This window comes from Solanum pennellii, chromosome 10 (genome assembly GCF_001406875.1).
Source record: "Solanum pennellii chromosome 10, SPENNV200".
Lineage (NCBI taxonomy): Eukaryota > Viridiplantae > Streptophyta > Magnoliopsida > Solanales > Solanaceae > Solanum > Solanum pennellii.
Genome location: NC_028646.1, coordinates 43,044,956 through 43,054,308, shown reverse-complemented (window position 1 = coordinate 43,054,308; position 9,353 = coordinate 43,044,956). Strand labels below are relative to the sequence as shown.

At 30.6% G+C, this 9,353-nt stretch overlaps 1 pseudogene; it reads right to left on the bottom strand.

The window, feature by feature from the left end:
* Positions 1–2,161: 2,161 nt before the first annotated feature.
* Positions 2,162–9,087, bottom strand: LOC107001272 (annotated as a pseudogene).
* Between the last annotated feature and the right edge of the window lie 266 nt (positions 9,088–9,353).

Below are 9,353 nucleotides of genomic sequence, written 5' to 3'. Positions count from 1 at the left end.
ATTTCAATATGTAGCAGTGAGGTAAAGAAATAATTACATTTTGTTTAATTTAAAGTTTTCAACTTACATGCACTCATAATATAAAGAGTTATATTGTACATACTAACACCTTACGAATAGAAATAAATATTCAACCTAAAGATGAAGTAACTTATATTTTTTTTGGATGGCCATATAAAAGATATTGAATCAAAATTAAAAGACTAGATGAATTGAGATACAAAGATTATTAGTTATAAATTTAAAAGATGCTATATAAAGTGAGATAAAAATAAATATTAAACATCTTTTACAATACTTTTCATATCATTATCTAAGGGTAGCTTAAATATGGCTATTCTCTTTTTTGAATATTTAAATTAGAAGTATATATGATTATAAGTGCACTAAATTGAAAATTAAAATATGTAAACCAATTTGTAAATAAGGAAAAAAAATTTCTAAATACAAAACTTATTTATCATATTCTAGAAAATTTTCTATCATTTGAAAAAATTATAAAAATCTCAACTCCCTCATATTCTCGGATACATCACTTTACGTGATATATCAGTCATATACATCACTTTTCACTATGTATCGATCGGTACACTACTGCACGCGATGTGTCGGTCGACTACGTCATTGTACGTGATGTGTCGAGATGTTATACATCAATTTACTTAATGTGTATCAATCAAATACGTGATTTGTTGGGACTTTGAGTGATATATCCGGAAAAAGACGTAATGTGTCAAGACGTTGAGAAATGTATTCAAAATTGGAACGTGATGTATCGGGACAATTTGAGATGTGTGCAGATTTAACCAAATATATAAGAGATTTTTTTAATTTAGAAAAAAGTAAGAATTAATAAGATGTAATTAGTTTTAACATTATCAAATTTATGTAATATTCCTTAATTTTATTGAAATTATCAATTTACAAAGATACCTCTAGAAATATGGTGAAAAAATGTAGAAGATATTGGGCCTATTTTTTATTTTTTTGTTGGTTTTCATATCGTTGGGGACATTGCACATATCCTATAATTTATTTATTTTTAATCCTTTTTTCACTTTAATTTGTTTTACTTCAAATATTTTTAAATCATCGTACCTCTCTCTCTATTTCGACAATGTAAAAATATAATATTAAGAACAAAGTAATAAAATTAGTATTCAAAAAATATTTAAAAGAACTAAAATGTGAGGCATGTAATAGCTATTTTTTCTTTTATTTTGGCCTAACATCAATTATCTTAAAAAGAGAATAAGAATTTATTATAATTAGTTAAATTATTTGTATACCTTAAAATTTTACGATCATATAGAGTTAGTTACACATGGCCTGAGAAAATTAACGATTAATAAAACCACGCTTTACAGTTGACTATGGATCATAAGATAAAATTAATACCCAGTGAACATTTCACTAATTAATGTTCTCACCACTTAGGTTGAGTAAACTGATCTCCCAAGCAAAATTAACTGATAATAATAATTAATTAAAGCAAAGTTCACTGATAATTATAATTAATTAAGGTTGAGTAAATTGATTTCCCAAGCAAAGTTTATCTAGTGATAATTATCTTAGTTTCAATTAATTAAGGTTGTTAAATTTATTCTTTCAACAACAATATATCAAATGTAAGGATGGTTTACCACTTGCACCCTTCTGATATTATTAATTATATTTTATTCGACGAACTACATATATTTTATTCGACCTCCAGTCTTTTTAAATATAATGTAGCATATGGTAGGATAAAAACTTCCTCATATAATCTACAGATATATGCATTTGACACATGAAACTATTTTTAAAATAAGAACTTTTCGAAAAGAAAAATGATATATAGATTTTTGATGTAGATGATAAAATTCAATGCTACATGTTGAAAAAAAAATCATTATGTATCGCGAGATTATTGTGTTAACTTCAGCTAATGAAAAAATTAATCTTATTATTTACTTTATTTATTGAATAACTATATCATATATGTTGGATAGAAAATGATGAAGCAAATGTATTTTATCCAGCTTCACCCACTTAAATGATGTATAGTAGGATAAATAATTCAATATATTGTAATGTTCCATTTGTTGTGAATTTATTTTTGATTCAATATATATACGAAAGACTCCAAGGCCTTCAATCTTGAACTCCATATGCATAGCTATTAAACTTTTGTATTATTGTCTTGAAGCCACATCGAGTAAGCCCTAAGAGTGCTTGTATCAGCTCTATGATGCTTTCGAGTAAGCTCAAGGAGAGCAGGCCATGTGAAGTTGCGATATAGTCGAGGATTGTTATAGTCCAATAATTCAGCTGGTGGACTCACCAACTTATCTTTATCTGGACAAACAAAAAGAAACAAGTGATATTCTAGAAGTCTTATTTGTAACCACTGCTCTATGCAAGCAACTTTTGTATCTTCCATTTGATAGCCCTGCAAAAGGCCAAATATATTGTACGTCTGAATTGGTGATGTATCTCATTGCGCTGTCATGTGAATAGATCTTATAATATTTGTCACCTATAAATGTATTGTTTGTCTATTTGACTCTATTTATATAACTTGTATACATAATACATTAGCTTATTATATAGTTCTGGTGTGTAAATTTTCTAACCATAAATGTGTCACCTATATTAACCACAAAAGCATTGAAATTTGGACGGATGAAGTACCATATGTTATCTACAAATACCTAAAGTCCGCTAACACAATATTGATGGAGAACAGTTAATGATATTGGATCATAAAGCAAATGGTTGAGTCTCGCTATGGATTCATTATCTTCGAAAAACTCTTTGAAGAGGCTCTTTTGTACACTTAGGCTCATCCCTAAGAGTTCCATGATCCTAAGAGAAAGTGTGCTCATGGAATTGCAATATTCTTGATAAACATTCCTGTGTAATTAAAGGCAAAAAAAGTTAATTCATTTACATAATAAAAAAATAGAAAAATAGATAATCTTTTTATTTTAATTTGTTCGCCTGTTTTGATTTGACATGAAGTTTAAGAAAGTAAAGAAAGACTTTTGAATCCAATAGTCTTAGATAAAAAAAAAACGTATGTCAAATGTAGAAGAATATCATTTAATTAAGTGTTCTTAAACATGTAATTCCAAAAATTAAAAAAAATTATGTTTTTCTGAGACATACCAAAAAGAAAAAATCGACAAACAAATTGATAGAGATAAGTACTAAGATAGTCAATTTTCCTTACCCGAGATTGTTAAAATTTTCACTAATGTCCTTTGAAAATACTGTTCAACTATGTGAGATGAGTCTTCTTTAGGAGAGTATCTTAAATATAGTGTATCTTTCCAAGGTACCTTCGAAGAAAACCTTCTGGTAAAGCTGCTGGCATGACTACAATGCTCACAAATTTTCCTACGAGACAAGTGTAATTTCCCCATTTTAAAGAATCTTGATCAGCATCTGGACTCTGCTGAAAGACAATGTAATCTATTTCTTCTTTAACTCGCTCTCCTTTTTCCATCAATCCTTACACTAGCTCTGCTTATGGTGAAGTCTTTTCCCACAAACTTGGAGACCTTGCCTTTTTTTCTTTTTTTACAGCGTTATTATCACATATCACTTCTATAATAGTTGTTGGAGGTTGTATCTTAGGATTCTAAACACTCACTCAATTTCCTCTTAAGGGAGTGTTCAATGTCATATGCAAAGAATGGCTAATCTTTCAATGAATCACTCTTTAGCTGCTTCCATTTATATTTATCTCTAATTGTAACACTCTGCTATTTGAAAGAGTTTGAATTGGAAATAATTATTTTTGGAAAGAATTAAAAATGTCAAAATTTAGCAAGTACGTTAAGTATGAGTTAAATTTAAACGGTCGTAATTGCTGGTACATGATGAGTTAGGTGAGCTACAAGGTATAAAATAAAAGGTCATTGAATTATCCTTCATTGAATTATCCTTCAAACGCCACTGAATTTGCTAATTTTTGAGTTTGTATGAGGGAGATATGCTCGTTTGAGGTTACGATGTCTAGATAAAGAAAGTCAACCAAATTTAAAAGAGGTATTTTCATTACCCAATTAATTTATTTCATTCTTAGTAATCTACTTGGGTCTAAACTAATTTAGTTCTATTTACGCAATTAAGAATTATGTTAGTTCATTGAGAGAAGATAAAATAGGAGAAAAGTCAAGGTGTTCATGGAGATTTCATGCGGAATCAAAGTCGTTTCGCCAAGGGGTGATTCCTAAAGAGATATGTGAGACTTTCACAACGTTGAGTTCGTTCACCCACGCGCAAATCATGTTTAGTTAAGCGAAATTTGTTCTAGAAAGTTGAATATTTGATGATCTTGAATTGTGTTCTTCAAATTGGCTTTCGTTCTTAAGATTTGATGGGTCTTACGTGAAGGTTGTCAATTAGAGAAACTCCCACAGAGATATTTGTATTTTTATATACACAAAGTTTACTTGTATTTTCATATACAAACAAAGTTTACATTGTATCCTTGCAGTTGTTTTCTACTATTTTAAAATCTTTCCATGCATTGCCTCTCTTATTGTTGCTTTATATTGAGTTGAGTATTCAGAGTTTGAGTACCACGAGTCAAGTGCATTATTTTTGAGTTGAGCCTTATTTCACTGAGTTGAATATCTTAATATTGATTTGAGTATCATATCTTTGAGTTGAGTATCTTATTGTTGAATTGAGTTGATTTGATTTGAGTATGTTTGAAAAAAAGTGAGAATGTTTCCTTGTTATCAAGTTCAAGCATATGTTATGCTTTAGAATTCCTCTTACATGCTCGTGTATTCCACGTACTGAGTCATTTGGTCTGCATACTTTCATGATGAAGATTCAAGTATTCAAGATCATGAACAAGAGCTTCGTTGATACAACATGGAATTCGAGTTAGCTATGGTGAGCCTCCTTGCTTCCGGATGAGTTTATTTACTTTTCAGTTTTGTCAGGATGTCATGGGATTTGTCCCGACTTTCATCTTTTACATTTAGAGGCTTCATAGATAGAAATTAATGTTAGAGAAGTTCGTGGCTTGTTGAATATTCAGGGTTATTCGTTTGAGTTAAGGATTTGTAAGTTTAAAGAGTTTTATTCAATTTTTAAGCTTTTGCATGCTTTAGTTAGTCTTCCGCCTGTATTCAGTCAGGTTGAAGGTTCTTTTGTGGTCCAGCAACGACCTTTGAGTGTCAGCCATGTCCAGGGTGTAGACATAGGTCGTGATGGATCATGTTTCATGTTTTATTTCATTTCTCTTATACTTAGTAAATTTCACGTATTAATACATATTTGTGCCTACATTGTTTCACTAATTTAGGGCTAGATGACTATTATCTCTGCGTTCGTGGCTTGTTGAGCATTTTAGAGAGTAGAAGACTTGGTGGGTCCTCACACTTCGAGGAAGATGTCACCTTTATTTCTTTCTTGTATTTATATGTTTTGAATATTTTATGTGGTGTACCAGTTACATCCCCACTAATCCTTTTGATGTTATAGAAGACTTGTTAATACTATGTTAGACTTTCTTTTTAAATGTCAAACTCTTTTATTGATATGAGGTTCTCTACTTTTACCTATTACTATGTGTATATGTATGGCAAGTGTATTTTGTAGGCGCCTCTTAGGATATTATATGTCATGTCACGTCTAGAATGTACTTTGGGTGGTGACATTTGCAGAAGACCTTACTCCTTTTTGAGTTGAAGACCCAAAACTTAAAGTTGATTTGGATTATGTTTGATGTTTGTTGTCCCGACATAGTGTCCTTGCTCCTCATTATAGCTTTGAAACTTGCAAAGGTAACAACAATGATTCCTTATAATTCAACTTAGAACTTGTCTTCAATGGTCTAGAGGAAGTTGATTTGAAATTGAACTTCTCCGTTTCAATATTTTTTTTATGCTTGAAAAGTTTAGATGTGTGGTAGAGATTGTCCCACCCGGTATATCAAAATTTAGAGACAGTATAATTTGCATTGAGAAAATAATAATCAAGACAGAAAAATATATCAAGAACCATAATATTTAATTCCAAATATAAATATTACAATCTCTATTAATCAGTTTATTCGTCTTTTTAAATATAAATTCAAGAAATCATAAACTTGATCTGGACTTGTACTTGGATTCAACGGAAGTTGAGCTGGATCTTGAATATAATCTTGGAGAACTTCAACTTGATCTTGACTTATACTTGAATCCAAGGGGTTTTGAGCTAGTTTTTGGATTTTTTGGTCTTGATCTTGAGTCGCTCTTGAACTTGTAGCTTGTAGAGAAATCTATCGCGGTTAATTACGAGCTCTCTTTGGCTTCTTGTTAGAATTTTGGCGTCTTTTCTAAATTATGAGACCCCTAGTTATAGTTATAAAATGGAGGAGTTATTATGAAAATGATTTTTCCTTAGGCAAATCAAATTTAAGTGACATGGCATAATGAAGTTTAGTAAAGTGGGTTCATCATTTGTACGACAAACCAATGGACTAGCCCAATGAAAATGAGTTTTGTTTAAATTTATATTTATTGAATTAAAATAATTAAACTAATAATATTAATTTATAATATTTATATAACTAATATATCCTGAATTTAATATATAACCCGAATCATTTTATTAACTTGTATCCATTAAACTTTGAATGATTGCATTTACACTTTTCTTTTGCTTCATTATGTTTTTGTAGTTAAAAAATATGTTATTAGGAAAACGTTGATGGCTTTTCAAAAACATACAAGAATTGGGAAACAAAATACAAAAACATGTTTTCCCATGGCAAAACACTTCAATTTCTTGGACTAGCACACATGGTCTTGTCTATCTATAACCTATGACATTCAATGATGCTACTCTCTCCGCATTTCAATTAATTTATCTGATTTTAATTTGATAAGAAATTTTTACTTATTTGGATGTGACTTTGAATTTAAAAATATAAATAAAAATTTTCAATCTTGAGATATCAAACTAAAATTAAAGTATGTAGAATATATCACACTTTCATTAATCTCGTAGATTTAATCATATCATGTAAAAGATATAAGTAAAGAAGAGTTATAAAAGAAAAAGTAGGACAAATAAATTAAAACAAGGAAATCTAGTACAGCTAATTATTTTCTTTAAGATAATATTTTTCTTCAAATAAATATAAAATAAATTATAGGAGCCGTATAAATAAAAAGAATAATAGACAACCTAGCTTATTTATTATTTCAAAGAAAAGATCAAATATATCTCTTAACTAGTCTTATACACTCTATTAAACGATGTTAAGTGATGGAAAAATGAGACAAAATGTTTATTGGGTCAAAACCTAATTGTATTGTGCCCATTTATTTTTATGTATAACTATTGAGTCACTTGTATGATTGACATTTGAGATTCAACAATTTTGATTAATTGCCACATTGAACCTTTTTTTTTTCGTTATTGGGTATACAGTGTTTTCAAAAAAATAAAATAAAATTGAGGCGAGTCTCGGGGCCGGCGGGGTGGAGCATACCAAAAACGTTTCGGGGCACAAAATGAAGGAGTATATCTTTAGGGCGTAAGTCCTAGAATTTAGAGTGTAAACTCCAAACATAAAAACATATGCCCTAGGCGTTTTTTTTTTTTTTGAATTTTGAATCTTTTTTGCTTTAGATCATATTTTTTTAATATTTGGTGTAATGTTAATTCTCAAATAGTAATGTAATACTTTTTTACTTTATTATTAGTTATTAATACCTTTCTCAAATAAAAATCATATTTTTTTTCAATATATTATAAGTTATTTATTAAAGTTTAGTTGTAAAATAATTGAAAGTTTTACTTTTGCTTATTTTCTTACTAGTAAAATTATAAAATTGAATATACATGAGACTATGCTCTGTAGATCCATATGACTTACATCATATGTCTTACATCTCGTCCCGTATTACACAAAAATATCGCTTCACTCCCCCACCTTTTAAGACACTTATTGGGAGAGGATGACTTGATTTTGTTCTATCACATGACTATGCTTCATGGGTTGCATTCTGGTTCGATGTGTCACATATTCTCAATGGCATCGCGTCATAGTAGGCCTAACTCATCATTTTTGTTCGTGACATATCAGCTTATAAATTATAATTATAATTAACGATATTAGTAATCTTCAAAATCAAGAAAAGCTAAGCAAACTTTCTCTACGACAAGTTATGACTTATATCACAATAATTTGCACTTAATAATCCATTTTGAGACAAAACATACACAAGGAATAGAATGCGTACCAACGTAAGTCCTAATTGCCACACAGAAATGACCATATATATATATATATATATATATATATAATATGGTTGTGCATGATGCTAAATAGAGTGACTAATGAGTAGATATTGTGTTTGTTTTTCAATCTTACTAGTAGGGTCTTCCCCACTTTCTTACCATAATTGTTGGAATGAAAATCGAGAAAGAGTATCGAGAGTGAAGTGTTAAAAACAATATTGACACACCATAGTCCAAATCCAGAGCAGCCTTCGGTAGTAAAGTGATAGTACAACATAATAGGTGAACATTAATCCCAAAATGAACTCAATTATTTGACAGTCTGTGACTAGCTTTTTCCACCAAGGCTTTTTTCCTACAGCACAAAGGAAATAATAAGCGTACATTACAACATGAACTGACGCATTGATGATAACAATAATATGGATCAATGACTTCCTAGTGTAGTTCCCAAGATAACAAAGAAGAGGCACCACCGTATGGTGGTACACGTGGAGGAATGAGAGACTTTGCGATCGAGATCTACTAAGAATGATCAGAAGAGTGTCTATAAATTCAAGAATCTTTGACAAGTAATAAAACTGGATCAAAAAGAACATGGGTCCACGTGGAAGAGTAACACTATTATTGTCGACAGAGGAGCAAAATACCCATCGTCTCCAATCATGTCGTGGCATTTGGTTGAGGACAACAAGGCTACAACCAACAATCATGATAAGAGAGAAAAGGAAAAAGGATGAGGTTGTGCACTGCCGTGATGCGGTGGAGGGTGGTGATTGGAAATATGGGGAGGAGTGATGAAAAGCGAAAAGATAATAGTGTAAGGAACAAGTAAATAGAAATTGAGAGTGTAAGGTGTTATGACCGGAAATAAGCAGGTGAACGCGGAAGCTAGCAAAGCAAACCTCGAAAGACCATGAGTAAGAAGACAACGAGAAATATACCAAAAGACACAGAGATTTAACGTGGTTCGGTCAATCGACCTACGTCCACAAAGGAGATGAGCAATCCACTATAAATATGAGAGTACAAAATACAGAGGGAAACATCCTCAACCAATTCACTCGGAATACATGGGAGGTTCACACAAGCGATAACGTATCAAACTTGTGACC